This window comes from Nelumbo nucifera, chromosome 2, assembly GCF_055504915.1.
Source record: "Nelumbo nucifera cultivar China Antique chromosome 2, China Antique-T2T, whole genome shotgun sequence".
Taxonomy (NCBI): Eukaryota; Viridiplantae; Streptophyta; class Magnoliopsida; order Proteales; family Nelumbonaceae; genus Nelumbo; species Nelumbo nucifera.
Genome location: NC_142650.1, coordinates 27,999,067 through 28,017,478, shown reverse-complemented (window position 1 = coordinate 28,017,478; position 18,412 = coordinate 27,999,067). Strand labels below are relative to the sequence as shown.

The 18,412-nt window shown below is 37.8% G+C and overlaps 1 long non-coding RNA gene across 1 annotated transcript; it reads left to right on the top strand.

The window, feature by feature from the left end:
• Positions 1 to 7,592: 7,592 nt before the first annotated feature.
• LOC104586130 (uncharacterized) lies at positions 7,593 to 17,238 on the top strand. Its single transcript, XR_016083095.1, has 2 exons — positions 7,593 to 8,929; positions 12,778 to 17,238. It is a non-coding gene; the product is annotated as an uncharacterized LOC104586130 (long non-coding RNA).
• The last annotated feature ends 1,174 nt before the right edge of the window (positions 17,239 to 18,412 follow it).

Here is an 18,412-nt window from a genome sequence, read left to right as displayed (position 1 = left end):
GACGAAGTTTTTGCTTTTAGAGAGGGTTTGCTTCTTGCTCAGCTACTTCAACTCGGTGACTTTAGATTATTAGAGGGAAATGTTCTAGACATTGTCCAGTAGTACCTGGTGGAGTATAACTCCACCTCCCTTGGCAAATTCGTTCTGTTGTTGTTGATTATAGGAAACTACTCTCTTCTTTTGTCTTGATCTCAATTCATCATGTTTGCAGATCTGGAAATCACATGGTTCACTCTCTTGCAAAGCTGGCCATTGGCGATTTAATGGTTTCTTTTGCCTAGGATTTTTCTTTTTGGCTTCATGGGGCTCAGATCTTTCTCTCATATTCATGTTAATTAATTTACAATTGATCATATCGTTTATTGGTGCAATGAAATTGACCAAAGAGTCTTATTAGGAAGAAGAAGAAGAAGAAGATTGGGTTAGGGTCTGACATTCATGAAACCAAGAAGAGACCAAACACATTCATGAAATCAAGCTAATCTGAGGTTAGGGTAAACTGTAAAGATTGGGGGTTCAACAACTTGAATTACTTTAGGATTGATATCAACTCCACCAATCCTCAACCCTTAATCATGAATCTAAGGAGATATCCATGATTGTAGGCATTTTCGCTACACATACACACACACATATATATATTTATTTATTTTTCAAAACAAAAACAACTGCTACATTAGCAAAATCATAGTTAGTTGTTATAGGAGAATAGGAGAGTAGAAATTTGTATAAGACCCATTATAAATGGTTAGAGTATGGAGATTCTAGCTAGGCCGACAAGTTAGCATTGCCTTGTGTTCGGTTGAGTTAGCATAGGTTGGCTGCCACTCAGGTTAGTTTTGCCACATTACTACTTTGGCTTGGCAAGGCAATTGCTAGTTGAGCCTTCTGATGCGGTGGCTGTTAGGTTAACTAGAAGAAATGGCATTGGGTCGACCGCTCTAGGTTAGCCTTAGACGACAGGTCAGTTTGGGTGAAATGGGATTTTGTTTAAGTCCCCATGTGGTGCCTTTTGTGGCCAAAATTTTCAACAAGGATTTTACTAAAGATCTTGGCTGAGAGGGTGCCACCTCGACTATGGAGCACCTGTGACCGTATCCTATGGGCATGGACTCTAACCGTCAAGTTAGTAACATCAAAAGTGGAGAAGATGAGATAAGGAGCTTGGTGAGACATGGTATGAGGTGTGTCGAGATAGGAGACAGTGTAGGAGTGTATGAGAGTCATTCCTACTACCACTTTGCCTATTTATAGGCGATGTCGCCATTGAATGCAAAATTAAAGGGCTTTATCATGCTTTCCACATCAAATTACACTTATTGTCTACAATGCTTGAGCTGGCACTATGTGGTTTGGTGTTATGTAGGCATTAAGGGGATGTTTGGAAGCATGGGCGTTTTTCTGGAAAACAGTGCCATGTTGGATCCACGTAGGCAGTTCCACAAACAACTACCTACATGACTGTTTGGTTCAAGCGTTTTTTGAAAAAATGCTGAAAAATGGGCATGCATCATAAACTGCATCCCAACCATTGCATGATTGACGTTCATGCATTGGTGAACTGTTGCCCCCAACAGTTGAATGATGTGGTGCTACATGTATGTGCACATACATGAAAAACATTGATGAAAATCACCTTACCAAACAGCGTTAGTGTTGCTTATACGTGGCAGAAATACTATGGCTGTGTTTGAAATCAGTGTAAAATTCCATCATTGTAAAAATATACTGATGACATTTTACACTGAATCAGAAAGTGACCATTGCTTTTTTGAAAATAGTGATGGGTGGAAGAGTGTAAAGTTTTACATTAATAAAATCGATATAGTTTTTAAATCGATTATCAATGTAAAACTTTAGAACTGATGAGGTTTTACATCTATTATCGATGTAAAACTATACTCCATCCAAATGCACGTAAAACTAAACTGGAGTGTAGTTTTATGTCGATAATAATTATACCCTCTTTCCAAACGCATATAAACTGAATTGATGTTTTTGATTTACACACATCCAAATGCAGCCTACCAAACATATGAAGGTGTTTTTTTTTGTGAAAAACAGGTCTAACAAGTATGGGCATTTTATTTTTATTTTTTTTTAAATCTGTTCCAAAAAAATGACTATGCTTCGTAACACCATCTAAATGAGGTGTGCCGTGTGTTGTATGTCGTGAGTTAGTGATATTAGGCCGGTTCAGCTAGTTGATTGGGCTTAGGTGAGTTTGGCTAAGTCGACTGGGCCAGGCTTAGGCTAATTAAGCCAAGTTAATTGGGTTTATGTGAGCTTGTTTTGGTCAATTCAGCCAAACCAAGTCTGTTCAGCCAAGTCGGTTGGGCTTAGGTGAACTTGGTTAGGTCAGCTTGACTAGACTAGTTTGGTTCGGTCAAGTTGACTAGCGTTAGATGAGTTAAGGCAGCTCAACCTCTAAAGTAATATGAGATCAATTGGGCACTCTACTCTTCCGCCTTGTTTCCATGTGGCAATTTCTAATTGGTGGTTGGTTTTAATAGTATCAGATTTTATAATATAAAAAATAAATATATGATTATGCATTGCATTCTCGGTTTACTTTTATTTTACGTTTTAAGTCAGAATCAAGTAAAAATTAATCAGAAACAGAATTTTCATATCAAATTGCCCTGTGCAAAATAACAAAAGGAGCCTCAAGCACATAGAAACACGGAAATGGCTAAAAGTCAACTGATGATGTTGATTTTTTTGTAGGGTTGCACTTTGGCGAATGGCGATCGACTTGCCTGAGCACGGATCTCATAAACCCCCACCGAAGCCACCGGGGAAAATTCTATGGTGGGCCCAACTTCTCTGTGGCAAGTCATCATGAGTGGGTCCAACTTAGGGAAAATTCTATGGTGGGTCCGACTTGCCTGAGCACTTTTGACAAGTCATGAGTGGTCTCACTCTCTCACCTACCAAAGAACTTAATTGCAACCCAAATAAAAAATTAGTCCCACTGCCACTTCAAATAACTGAATCAGAGGCCCACTTTTCTCTTTCTCTGTTTGAGATTGCTACTTGAACCGTCAGAGACACTGAGCCAGACCCCACCATCATTAGAGAAGACGATTTACATGTTTGATCTACTTCTTTAATATATATATATATATATATATATATATATTAGGCTCGAAGGAACCGAATAAAAAATGGTTAAAATAACTGTACCCTCATAATAATGGCACTGTTGTCTTTCTTCTCAACCACGGCAACAACCTTTATCTATGCTTAGTATGCTACTTCTCCTTTAATGACTTTCTGTACAATCCCTCATAATAATTAAGATAGTTAAAAAGGGTTCGGTTCTTCTCCTCCTCCTCTTTTTCTTCTTCTTCTTCTTATTATTATACTATAAGCTCTTGTCTATATATCACCCAAGTTCTGGTTCTTAAGGCTATGTATTTGATTGTACTGTAAATTTATTTACATTAGTACAAATATAAAATATGCAAATTCTTATTTTATTTTGTTTTGGACTTTACTTTGTTCTACTTCATGTATTAATTTACTTCATTTATATTACAATCAATAAAATAAGTTAAAATTTGAAATATAAATAGATTAGAATTTACACTCAAATCATTTGCACTATCATAGTTTTGCATCAATACAAATTTATTCATATTACAATAAAAAACGGCCTTAGTATATGTAGTGTAGGTATTACCATCAAGGGTATGTTGGTCATTTACAGTGTAGCTTTTTGAGCAGAGACCTAATGATACTTTTGATCTCATTCCACTTCATTTTGAATTCAAGTTTTATTTTATTTTTTTCTCGGGACTTTGGTCCTCCAATCCTATAAATAAGGGGTTTTGGGGGAGTTCACATTTTCTGTACCAGACCAATAATAATCTGGTATAGAAAATCTTCTGTACCAAGGGACAGATGATGTGAATTCGTTTTGGGGAGCCTTGAGGTGTCAAGCTCAAAGAAGAAATGAACAAGTCAGTAGAAGCTCGTTCTCCATTGTAGAGACCCAGCCACTCGAGTTAGAGCTTTTGGAGAAGTAAATTCTCCCTGTGTGGTGAGTTTAGCGTTATTTTTGGTTTCGTTGGAGTTTCTTGACAGGCATTTTTAGATAAACATTTGTCTGAAAAATGCTATTTTAAATGGTTTTTTTTTTGGCTTTTTCTATTTGGTTGGGCATTTTATAAGCGTTTCAAGTAATACCCCATAAAGTTGTTTTCCACGTCAGATAAAATGCACCACATCATCATGTCATTTCATGAAATTTCCATGCATTAGGGAAAACATGAATTTGCCGTTTCCCCAAATACCTGATGCACATAAGTCAAAGTATTTCTATTTTTTAGTATTTATTTGATAAACGGTGAAAGACTAAATAGTGATTTCATATGCAATAAAAACCAACACCTATGTGACACTGATGTAACAGAGTTTTTTCAATAAACGCCACAAAACCAAGCATATACTAAGAGTGATCTTTCATAGTTGAAAGTTCACATAAAGCGAGTATAATCTCCTTTTGAATTTGGATGATCGTTGAGGTTTTTAAGACTTTAGAGTTCATGGCCAACATGTCTGGATCGCCAGGTTGCTAAGTTGCTAAAGAAGTTTATGTCTTTTCCACTTCAGGTAGGTCCTTACGCCTTTTCCATCATCTTATTTGCTCTTGGTCATTTTCGTTCTATATAGTCTTCCTTTTTCTTGTCTAATGCAATATTAACTTACTTATTAATTTCCTTGTTATAGTAGTTTTAAGGTAGTACTACTAGGATAAGCCTTTCATTGGCTCATACTCATAGGGTTATTAAGTATAAATAAGATCCAATAAATAGGAAGTCCTTTCAGCTTTAAAATTAGTCTTTTAATTGTTTGTTTGCATGTTTTATCACTAACTCATCATGGATAATTCTTTATTGCTCAAGCATCACCTAGAACTAATGATTATAATTGCTTGCATATCATGTTGTTTCACACTGAAAGGATTAGTTGAATGCTATGGTTGTTCAGTGGGCTCTGGGATTTGCACCTTTCATAGTGAGGCCCATAAATTTATTATGCACTGGTGTGGATCGTTATCATTGGTTTGACGGCCTGCTGAACAGATCCGAATTACACATAGACATGTAGGCGAGCTGAATTACCCCTGGTTATATGATTTGATAGGCCAAAATAGTAAAATTTAAATCCTAAGAAATAAAAGAATGAAATAGAGACCAGAATTTTGATTCCGGGTGGGTGTGCTATCTAACTCATTCCACACTCATGGTCTAATCTCTTACCTTGCCTGGATAAAGACTGAATTTAGAGTCAAATAGATGATTTTGAACTAAAATTCCCCTCTTTTAGACTAAAGTGTTTTCCAAAATCATTCTAACCACATTTTCTCTATTTCTCCCTTTTTTTCCTAATTTTTGTGTAAAAATTAGGTGGCAACTCCTACCGACCCGCCCGATGTCACTCCATCTGCCCTAACCCGGATCTCCACATATGTAAATTAAGCTATGTATATAAATAAGGGGCTTTTGTTTATTTATTTGGGAATTTTTCACAGCCCCTGCATGATTTAGATATTTTTTCATATATCTATGTATTCTTTTAAGTTTTGTATTTACCTCCATGTTATTAGTTTATTGATCAGGTGAAAAACTAGGGCGAGTATCCTTGCTTTATGTCTATAGATGACCCAAATATCCTTAATTTTTCATCTAGGGTTAAAACAAAATAACTTTATTGAGTATGTCAGGGTTTGTTTTTTATTTATATCAGTGGTATGAGCACAGAATAATCTTATCATATGGGAAAAATATATATATTCACCAGTACAGGAAGCTCTTTTTTTTTCTGGTTTTGTGTTTATTAGAATATGTATGGTCCCTTATAAAAATCTAGTCTATAAATAGAGTGAAAATGAAGGTGAAAATAATAAGCTTTTTTTTTTCTGTTGAAGTGAATTGAAATAGTAGTTTCAATATCACCATCAAACTACAACATCTCACCTATATCTCATTGTTGTTACCATTGCAAATTTTCAATGCTAAAATGAACATCATAATTTAGGCGGTGAAGAGACTGCTCAACACAAACAAAGAAGGACAACATGGATGAAAGGAGAAAGGATTAGTCACCTTCTACTCTCTCTCTCTCTTTCTCTCTCTGTGTGGTTGTCACATCCTCTCACCCAGATTTGGCTGTAGCAACATTATCAAATACTTTATTTATTTTTTTTTCTGTTGTAGATTGATATTTTTCCTTCACAAACTATTGTGGCTAATTAGGGGAAATTCATCCAACAATTTGCCATGATCATTCCAGTTTAGCACTTCCATGTGCCACTAGTAATTTAACATATCCTGTGTACATATAAGGGAGAAGCAATTTAATTTGTAGGGAGATGGGAACTGAGATTTTGAATGAAATTAGCCTTGAGCATTCAAAAGGGTAAAAAAAAAAAACAGGCAGACCCAGCTATTTTTTTCTTTTTTTTTTTTTTCTCATGGGCAGATGGCATTAAACAAATGATACATTAAAGGGCAGTTGCACTACAGACGGAGTACCTTGGTGGTACAGATCCTCAATGTTACATATGAACAGTAGTTAATTAGTGGTTCATGTGTTCAACACATTTAATCTCAATACCATAATATTCATGTAACTTTAGGGTAGTGTAGCAGATCTCATAAACAGGACTTACCTTTCCTGAGAACCCTAATTTTATTATTTAAGTCATCAAGGTTCTTAAATAGAGAAAGAAATTAAAAAAGAAAGATAATTAAGATGATTTGGAAGAACAATGAAAAAGGACAACATTAAACAGTTAGATACATTGACAAACTTCAATCATGTTGGACATGTTCTAAAACTGCAATATTTAAAACCCAAATTAGTACCTGCCAGCTCTTATTCCTAACCACTTAATAAAATAATGTTCTTTCTTTTATCATGATTTATAAGATAAAGCATGCACATGTTGTGCCACTGTGAAATCCAACATACTGAGAATTGGAGATCAATCTCCCATGTAATTTTTCAGTTAATTGATTAATCACTAGTATATTTAATAGAATAAACCCAACATTACAGTTAGAAATTAAGAAAATAAATGAAATTTGTGAATTGCACACTATCAGCATTAGAAAACAGTGTTAATTCTCTTCCTCAGGTGAAAGGAATTCATTGACCTGCTGTGATTCAATGAGACAACAAGCATGCTTGTACCACACAGAAATGAAGTTTGTACAAAACTTAGCTGTCTACACAAAAGAAATATGCACAATTAATGAAAGCCCATTAATCCTTGTCACCCAATCATACAATCCCATCTGATGATCCTTTCAACTTCCAGAATCCAATGAAACGTAAACCCTTAAAACTCACACAATTTTGATATAAATTCATGGCACATACCTTAGCAACAACAGGGTCTCAACCAAAATCCACTCAACCTGAAGAAGGAGACCCGGTTAAACCTAAAATGGGTTGATGGGTCGGGTAAAAAAGGAGAAGCAATTAAGGAACATGAACAAGAACTAAAGACAAAGTTGTGGGTTAAATCAAATTGACAAACCCCTTCAATGGTGTCGGGCATGTGTGTTTAGAGAGAGAGAGAGAAGAATTTTAATTAGTAATAATGCTTAAGGCTAGCTAGTGAAAGGGATTGGCTTGATTGGTGTTTGCCAGCTAAATTTAATGGGGCAACCCACTAAATCCCAAGGCGCAGAGGCTTAACCTGCGCATCCCTCTCCCCCCTTGCTTCCTTCTTTCTCCCTTCCCTTGCTTGGGTAAGAGAGCATCGTACAAGTAGAAATGTCCGCCACACCAACCCGACAACGCGACCTCCGTCCGGGAAAAACGGGGTCTATGTAGTAGATCACCCGCTCCGACGGTGGGCCACCGTCTGTCACATGCGAGCATGTGCCGAACTTAATTTTTGAATCATTTGAGTTTGAGGTTAATTTAATTTTAATCTTAATTTTAATTTAGGGTTTGAGAGAGAAAAGGGAGGGAGTGAAGAGTGATCACTGATCAGTGACTGTGAGTGAGAGAAAGCTGATGATGAGAAAGAGAAAGAGATCAGAATCCACCAGTCAGTCGCCACTTAACGAACACAAAAAAAATTTGACAGATCTGATGTGGGACCAACCCATGTGCCCCACAAGGGCTACCACCACCGTTGGATCCGGCAGGCTGCATCAAAGCCTCACCGATGTCCGTGATCTTACCATTCTTTTATTTATTTTTCTGGGTTGATGAGTCCAAAAACAAAAAGTCTTCAACTTTTTTAATTGGTGCGAGAAGGGGTAGAAAAAAGGTGGGTGGTTCAGTTTTTGGGCCTGATATTCTTCTCGGGATTGGGTTTCGAAACCTTCTTCTCAATTCTCCTATAAATACTTGCTTCAACCCACCTCTCAACCTACATCTCCTTCTCTTCCTCTTCCTTTTCCTCTTCCTCTTCTCACCCCATCAACCACCTCTCTCTCTCTTTCTCTCTCTCTTGCCATCATCGCCATAATCATCATCATCATCATTATCATCTCTTCTTTTAGGGTTGGAGGGAGATGAGAAGATCTAACCTCTAGTGTGGTGTTTGCACACTTTAACAGATGATCCTGTTTGTACTTTTCCACAGCTTTCTTGAACTGCATGATCAGTATCCTGCTAACAAGCTACCTAGCGTAACAAAGTGGGGCTATGCATGGCTACTGCGGTTCAATAAAGCTGTGGGAAGATACGGATAGGGTCTGGACTCTCTGGATGCTCGTTGTCTCTTGCCTTTGTTATCAAACCCAAACACACTCATTGCCTTAATTGGTACCATCAAACCCAAAACTCGGCTTAGTTTCTTCACTTCTTCATTTGCATGATGAACTAGTCTCCAAGACTGGAATTATCTCTTTGCACTCGCTGTACTGCTAATGAATCCATCAGTTCTTTGGCTGTTCAAGTAATTTTTCTCCTAGAATTCTACTAACTTTAATAAATTCGTGTTGTGCTTGTTAGAATTTGGTTTATGTTACATGGCTGCTAAGGAATTCGATGGCTTTCTTTCTTGTTAATGCAGTTTTTTTTTTAATCTTTACAATTGAATCAGCGGTGATACACTTTGGATCTGATGTTTCACTTGTGGGTTCGTTGCATAAACTTGTGTTCATGATGTTTCACTTTTGTCTTTGTTGCAAAGTTTGTTCAGGTTTTCTGTTATAATCCTACTTAATTAACATGGTATTGTTGCCCATGGTCGTTTGGTTTCCTTCATTCTTTTCTTTTCATTTTTTGTTACAAAGTAGTCAAATCGGATGGGGCTTGGCTCTAAATGCAGACTTCTCTGCTTATAATTCTAGTTGCAGTGCAAAAGTGCTTGATGCATCACTGTTAATGGTTTCCTTTTTCCTTCCTTTCTGGTTAGGCAATTGATAAGGAATTACTGGATAATAGCCCATAATTCATAGTTTAATCCAGGGAACTCAAAAGACCCAAATTATTTCATAATTGTCAAAAGTCAAATAAGATAAGGTTTTTATGATCTGGGGATATGGATATGGAAGGGTGATTTAATTTTCTAGGGAAATTTAGCTATAGACGGATCGTTTTGTATTAATTTTGGAGAACTCAGAAAACCTAGATTGATGTAAACGATTTGCTGTAATGATATGTAACTTGTTTATTCATCCATTAGTTTATTTTCTTTCAGTTTTTACTCTTTCCCCCCTAATTTAATGGCCTTGTTGTCTAATATGAGTAAATTTAGTCCTTTCATTTGATGTTTGCTGTCAGATAATTAGGCTGTTATGATATTTTAATCTCGCGTGTTATTTTTCTTCTGAAGTTCTATTCTATATATGTTCTATTAAGCAATGAGTGGTGCAATTTCATTTCATTATGTAGGATTCTCTCTCTCTCTCTCTAAATAATATCTTCCATTCTCTCTTCAATCAATATACTACCAAAAAAAAATGATGTTCATGCAGAAGTATATTCATTGAATAGTTAGGGTTCATGAGGAATATTATTTTTCTGATGTTGAAGGCTTGAAGCTTGTCGTTCTAAAAGGTTTGATGAATTGCTTCTCTGAACATCTTTTTTCCTTTGTCAGCTGATTGGATATATTTTATATCTTCCAAGCATTAGATTCCACTACTGATCAGATATGGTGGACCCATCACTCTGTATTTCTTGGTTATCCTTCTGTATGGATTGATAAAATAACAATTACCCAGTATTTTCTATACTTGAAGAATCCAACTCATAATTCCATAACAAGCAAGATAACCCATTGCCAAATAAAAACCAACATCTGATGTATGAGCAGGAGATATGACAGACCCCCCATCAATCAATCTGGGTATCTGGGAAGCTGTGATGCATGAGTTGTGAGTTGATACTGTAAAATCTTGCATGGATATTTTTGAGAAAAAGCAATGGAGTTTAGCCTTTCTATTGCAGAACTGTCTACCACAAAATGGGAATCCGGTAAAAATGATTGTCCTCTTCTTTCCTTGATTTCGGGGATCCTGGACACTTCAATCTGTGATCTATGTTTTTGTGTTTTTCTTTTCTCTGTGGTGAGTTGCAATTATTTCTGTATTTCTTTCTGCAAATAATTGTTGAAACTCCATATAAGAAGCTGTAAGCTCTAACTACAATAAGATGCATCCAATTATTGCTGTCTGAGTTCTCAACTTCTCATGGACCTAAATGGATGCCTGTAAAGCACCATCTATATCAGTCAGTCGACAAACTAACAACCTTCAGAGTCATTTCCAGGAACCTGACTGCATATGATCCACAGACAAACTGGCTAATGGGGATGAACTGATCCAATTATTGCTCTATTATATGGACCACACTGCTTGTTATATAGTTACTTGAATGTTTTGCCTTTTGTCATTTGGGGTTCCACCAAAATTTGGTTTCCACAAGCTTTTGTACAGGTCGCTAAAATGAAGGCTACAAAAGTTAGGTGAAGCCTTTATCAGAAGAAGCAAATATCTATACAAGTGAATAACAAAATATGCACCACTGTTATTTTATCCTTCAGAAGGCATAACCACATGGAAAGTGGAAACCTTATTGCAGAGAAAAAGCTTTAGAGAGTGAAGCTAACCTTTCTTGATCCACCCAGGGAAAAAAAAAAAAAAGAAATAAAGACCCATCACTTACCCCACTCAAGTCTCTGTAGGGACAACGACAGATGAGTTGTGTAAGGCCGAGGATAAAGCGCAGGAGACATAGGTTTGGTCTAGTCGAAGAGTAAGTTCTCTGCATCAGATCCTAGTTGTTCATCCTTTCTCCTTGGATGGTTGTAGTAGTAACTGTATTTATGACAAAGCAGTTTAAATGACCCAAATTAAGAACCAGACCAACATGTACTGAGAAGGAGAGAGTTGACAAAATCATTTATAGGAGTAGATGACTCCTGTACAAGTCCACATAAGTTACAGCTTTACATGCGCAAACTTACTACTTCTCCCAAAGGAATGAATCAATGTTCTTGTGGGATATCTGGTTGTGAGCATCTTAATTGCCAACAACTTTGGGTATCTGGCTGTCCAACCAGCAGTCGTATCTCTTCACTCAACATCCTACCCATTGTCACGTCGTGTTCGGCCAGAAAACTAAATGGGTTATACAATTTTGTGTTTAATGTTATGACTGGAAAGATATTAGTCGGATCACGGATGCTTCTTCTTCTTCTTCTTCCTCTTCTTCATACCAAGTTCTATTATTTACTGGGCAGATTCCATACTTGTAATTTAAGTCGCTGTTCAAGGCAGAAAAGCAATATTCTATCTACTTTCCTGAGTGTCGAAGATTTTTGAGGATTCCTTGACTGCAATTCTTCTTTCATTTAAGTATGACGGTGATGGTGGATATTCTTTAATTGTTGTTGCCTTCAGCTTTACTTTAGGGGTTGTTTAAATCCGTGATTATCAGTGACATTATAGCTTATGATTAATCTATCTTAATTTCTTCTTAGACTAATAAGAAGATTCAAAGTTGAGGCAAGTTAATTAATTAAGGCTCCATTTGGATAAGCTTTTGCTTTTGAGCAAGGGGCGGTTGAAAACAAAATTGAGTCAAAAAGTGTTTTGAGCGTTTGGTAATGGTAAGAATAATTAATCTGAAGGCAAAACATGTATTAGAGCACTTAAAGCCTTTGTGCTTTTGAGATTTAGAAGCACAAATCGTGGAGCTTATCCAAACACAACCTAAATAAAGCATGTCCATTTAACTATTTTACATCATTCAGGTCAAAAAAGTTGAGATATCAGGTTTGATTGGATCCATATATCTACTTTTGGAGAAAGAAAGGGAAGAAAAAGCAAACTAGTAGATGCCCTTGTGCCATGAACATATGGAAAGGAAAGTAAAGCAGCTTAGTGTGTTACACACCACCATCCTATTTTGGATGTCATGGTACCCTTCTTTCGGTGACATCTCCGATGCTATTTGGGGGATGAGTCTAGCTAGTAGCCATTGCTGGGACCTCAAATCAATCAAGAAAGATCCTTATTATATGGGGTTTTACCCCCTAACAGCCTCCTTATTCCATTAGAATATATACATGGTTAATTAAAGCATGCCAATGCCAACAGTTTGCTTAATTACCATATTAATCTAATCATTGTGCGTATATGTGTTTTTGCACGTATGTGCTGCATGTACATGCATGTATGCATGCATGTTATGATGATGTGTTCAAACCTCATTAGTGATTTCTCTGGCTGTTGATTTTTGAAATGCTTTCTCAATGGGTCTAACCTGATATATGTTTGCCATTAATTATTTTAGACTCAAGCACCCATGCCCCACTGAAAAAGAAAGGCTTAAAATCATGACTGAAATCATCAATCTAGCTGGTTGAGCATGCAAGACATTGAAGGGTTCGGGGAGCCAAATATATTCAACATGGCGTTTTTAAGTATATCACATGTAGAGATCCTTCTTGTGTGCATGTGCTGCCCTACATGGTTATTTGTGTGCAGATGGTGTATAACAAAAGAATTACCCTGGAAATCATTGCCTTGCCATAGTTTAAGTTTGATTATTATACATTGTGAAATTGTACACATATACATACATACATATATATACATATATACATACATACAATCAAGGTTCAAAGTATCGATATGTATCAGCCCGTATTGACTAAAACGTATCATGTTGCTAGTTTTCCGATACACCCCTACAGGGGTTGTATCGGGTCAGCCACTGGTTCAGAGGGTAGTCAAGCCTTAAACCGGCCCCTCTGAACCGATTTCGAAAAAAAAAATAAGTAAAACATAAAAAAGCACCGACACACGGCGTATCAGCCTGTATTGATATTTAGAACCTTGCATACAACATGATAACAGTAACTAAAACTTATAATTAATCAACTTGCATCATAAAAGTAGTAACCAATCAATCGAGTTTTAATCAAAATTCAGGATGGGTTGTGATTGGTCAAAGCCTTTCTAGTATCATTTCTTTTTGGCATCATAGGGATCATGTGGACTATAGGATTCACAACATGGTTTTCATAGGATCCCCTATCTAGTGAACAGTCTAAAGTAGCCTTATTACCCTTCTACATGGCTAATATAAATAGAGTATAGATCATACATACATACATTTTCGTGCATGGACTAAATCCTTTAGGCTGTGTTTGGTTTGATAAAAATGATGGAAACAAGAAGTTGAGGAGAAGTTCTTAAAGAATTTGACAAAATTTGTTAAGAAATTTTCCTCAACTTTCTATTTCTCTCTTATTTTCTATCAAGCCAAACAAAGCCATAAGAATCTTATTAGGACTTCATTTTTCTTATCCCTATTTTATGGAAGCCCATGTCATAGATGGTGAAGGAGGTTCAACTTTGCATCATCACTGCATGTTACTTACATGGAAGAAGGGAATTTGTAGGCACCCCAATTTTGAAGGACAGAATTGAACAGTCGTATTTGATGTCCCATTGTTCGAATGGTTATATAACGGTTAAATGCTGATTGCGACCTCACTACTCTGTGTTCCCGACATATTGGGCCCATCTTCTATCTCTCTCCATGCATTCCTTTCTCCTTTTCCTCCTCTCCTACTGGTTCCCAACTTGTAATTTTTGACTACTCTTCTTCACAAACCTTCAACCTAAATGAACCCCACCAACCCTAACTTTGCTGGTTCTAGCAAGGTAATATATGTTGCATATCTGAAGGGAATTTGATTTTTTTTTTAAATCCCTCTCCTCCACATACCACTGGCATTTTGCTTCACCATAAAGACATTTTTTTTGGCTATATATTCATGTAAAATCTTACCAAACCTTTTCTAAAGGGAGGAACTGAATACGAACATATTTCCATGACCAATTAAAGACTTTTGGCTGAATTTGGAAGGAGTACAAATGCAAATATGTACAGTGCAAATACATACAAAATACAAGGTTTTGCACTCTACATATTTGTATTTGTACTCCCAAACTCGGCCTTAGTAACATAATTTCTGGCAATGAAGTAAGATGCTTCAAAAACCCACCTGGGTCAAGCCAGAAGGCTGTCCAGGTGGCGAGTTGGGTGGCTTAACCTGGTGGGTCACCTAGTGAGATGATCAAAACTGCCAAAGTCCTCCATCCCAGTCAGCTTTCCAGGTCACTGGGTCACCAGTTCAATCACCCATGCCAATTACAGGTTGAAAACACTGATTTTGTATATATCCGCTGTGAGAGAAATTTTTCAAATTGGTGGCGAAGAAAATATATGAAAACGAGAGAGAGAGAGAGAGGATAACGTTGGACTTTAATTGCACTTAACTTTCTATAATCTAGAAAACCCAAATCCTATGATGGGCCCATTGACCTTCTTGTCCCAATCAAATGCCTCTTCCCAGGGTTCCTTTTGACAAAAATGCAGGCAGAAGGAAATGGGCAAGCAAATAGAAGCAGAAACCATTCTAAAGGTCTCAACTCTGAACCAAGTTTATGGGAGGGAGGGTTTAGGGGGTTCTGGGTTTCTAATATTACGTGATGAGTTGATGAACCAAGTAGTGACTAACCAACCGAACCCATTTGAAACTGAACCATGTCGCATTTGTCAACAATAGCAGGTTGGTTGGTTTCGCCAAGCTTCGGTCGATTGGAGAAAGCATCCTGGTTGAACCTGGGTTGCTATTAGTTCTAGCAACTCGGAAGAGATCATAGACTTGTCCTATTGCGTTTTCTATGTATAAAAGCTAAACGAGGGGAGGACACTAACAGTCCTTCAAGTCTCCGAGGCTCCGATCGATACATGTTACTCCCTGACTGGGATCTAAGTGAAATTAAGAAGTAACAGAATCCTTCAAGTCTCCGAGGCTCCGATCGATACATGTTACTCCCTGACTGGGATCTGAGTGAAATTAAGAACAAAATAATGACAAATACCTTCAAATTGAGAAGACATAACATGAGAGAGAGAGAGAGAGAGAGAGAGAGAGGGTTTGAGTCTGAGGACCCAAGCTTGTAGTTTGTCGTGAATTACTTGGGCAATATAATTGATCACCATAGGTTATCTGAATCCAGTCCTTATACGATAGGTATCGTCGATACGGGCCACAGTGCGAAATTTTGATCCTTGCTCCCTGCCAACTTCTGAGCAGGAATTAATTAATTATGCAGAAAAGTTGCCAAGTCTAAAGGGCTTCACACACACAAGCCACAGAAAGCCAGACTCATATTTTCAGAAGAGCTTAACCCAGATGGGTCTGACTCAAGAACTCGGCTTATGCATGAAACCTTGCTGGGAAGAGCGAAAGAAAGGAATGAGTTGGGATTGGACCTGCTGCATAGCCCATAGATTACAGTTGCAGACCTCAAAATTTGTACTTATAATTTGCAAGAAAAGCCCAAAAATAAAAGCAGATAAAGCCATAAGCTTGACAAAAGCTAGGAGGAAAGTTATTGCGTTGAAAAACCATAATTGGCAAGAATAGTGACCGGAGTATAGTTTGACAGACTGCCACGCCCCATGACCCCATGACACATATATTTTAAATAGCAAATGGTGCACTCATTCATCAATAAAGCCTGCCTGCCTGAAGGATGGCCTACGTCTTAGATTGGCATTAGCTCAGAACTGGCACCAGATCGGATTGTCCATACATTCAGACAGATCCACCTGCTCTGGACAGTCCATAAAGGTATGGGCAATGATAAAAAAAGAAAAGAAAAATCTTTCTCTGGATGGCTAAGATCAAGCAATTGCAATTGAAGTGGCTCATCAGTTACACAGTAAGCTATAACCAGAGAGAGAGAGAGAGAGAGAGAGAGATGAAAAAAATGAAAATCTTTTCACGTGTTGAGAAAGTATAACCTTTCTCACAGAATTATAGGGGGATTAAAACAGAGAAGAAAACCCAGAAGACAAACAGGAAGAACAATCATCAATATAATAGGAAGGGAAGTCAAGGATTCTTCTGCCTAAAATAACAGATTATCATCATTTTTGGTTATATGGTAAAAGAAATATCTTCTTTTCTCTCATCAATTTCTCACACAGCACAGAGAAAATTATCAAAGATTGCAGAAGCACATGAACAGCATTATCAGGATATCCTCTCATTCATGCATGCCTCCACAGTTCTGGTCGTGGGTTTTCTTCTCTTCATTATCATCAATCAAGAATGAGCAGAACTAATTCAGTGGACATAAACCCATTTGTATTCTAACATGAAATGGAATATAATTGAAGAACTACCGTGAGTGATTCAGAGCAAAACCATGTGCTAAATTATTTTCCAAATTAAAGAAACTACCATAAATGCATGTCCATAGAACATCATCTGCAGGAGGGCTATCTGCTGCAAATGGGCTAAACTATCCACTTAATTAAGAGCATTCGCCATGAATTCATGCTTACAAACCGTCAAAGTCTTTGTTTCACCGCAGCCCGGCCGCTGGAAAATTGCATGACGTTGTGGAGATTGGAGAGATCTTAGTAAACTTCCTGTGAAGAAGATGGTGCAAACGCAACATGTAGTCCTTACCATGTTTTCCCACAGCTTTCTTGAGCTTCTTCTATACCAGATCATGAGATCAGCAGAAGTTCAAGAAAGCTGTGGAAAAGCATGACATGACTTCTATTCTTACTGTTCTCACAACTCCCATTACTCAATTTGTCTCAAAGGTTCTCAATTGCTTTTGAACTTTGAAGAAGATTGATGAGCTATAGTCGAGAGAGAGAGAGAGAGAGAGAGAGAGAGAGAGAGGGGTAAAGAAGGTGAAATGGAGCTTTGCCTATGAGATTCTTGTGGACCAATCTACTTGTCTACCATATAAGATATAACCCCTTCACAAACTTTATAGGTAGATGGAGCTGGGAGCCAGCAATGCAGGGCGTAGGGTTCACCCACAAGCGCACATTACAGGGGAAACACCCACTTTAGTAGTAGGTGCGCAGTGGGGGTAGATGCGCATCGTGAGAGGGATGAACAGGAAGATTAAAGTTTATTGAAGGAAAAATAAAACAAGGATCTCTAAGCTTCTGATGAAGGAAGGCCATTCCATCCTTATCACATGCCACCATGTGATGATGATCCCTCCTTTTTCTATTTAAATTTAAGAAAATAAGGAATGGGCCCTTGGCCCATAGAGAGTTCTCTCATTCTCTCTCTGGTCCCCTAGCTCTTTTGTTGTCTCTCTACTCTCTACTTGAGAACTTTTCTTATAAAATGAATTTTCAAAAAAAAGTTAAAAAAGTAACAAAAAAAAAATCAGTGTTAATATGGTTTCTATCGCACCATTTTATCCATAGTAGGACCCATCTATGCTCCACATCTTGACACGTGGAGGATCATGGGATAGTTATTAATTGTGATGTTAGCGTAAAAGAAGGGAGCTTTGCAAATTGTAATCAGGAAGCAGCGCCCGCATTTGTAGCTGCAGGGTGGGGCTCCAACGGTGGGTGGGTGGCGGTGGGGTCCATCTCCGGCCACCAACTCCGCCGTGATATTAAAAGAAATTCGCAAGAACCGCCCCTGTCAGCCACCACAGCGCCACCCTCTGTTGTTGCACTTTGGACGCTTTATGGGTACGAAGCAAGTGGGACGGAGTTAACTGCACCGTGGTCCACACCTGTACCAGAATTTATCTACAACCGCTGCACTCTCCGATCAATCTCATCCATCTGATCGGATGGCTATAAATAAATCGTTGAATTGGACGGTTATGATGTCTAGATGGCAAGGGGGAACATGTAACATGAGGGACGGTGCCACATGATATCATTCACCGACAGTTGTTAGTTTTCTTTTTTATATATTTCTGTGCAGGCTTAAAGGCTTTACCGTGAGATTACGAAGTGCAGGTTGGATCACGTGACGTCAGTGAACAGTTTGTCGCTTTTGCGAGTCCCTCTCACCGCGTCGTATGTTATCAGTTGTCACGTGCTGATGATAGGCTGCCTCAACCGCACT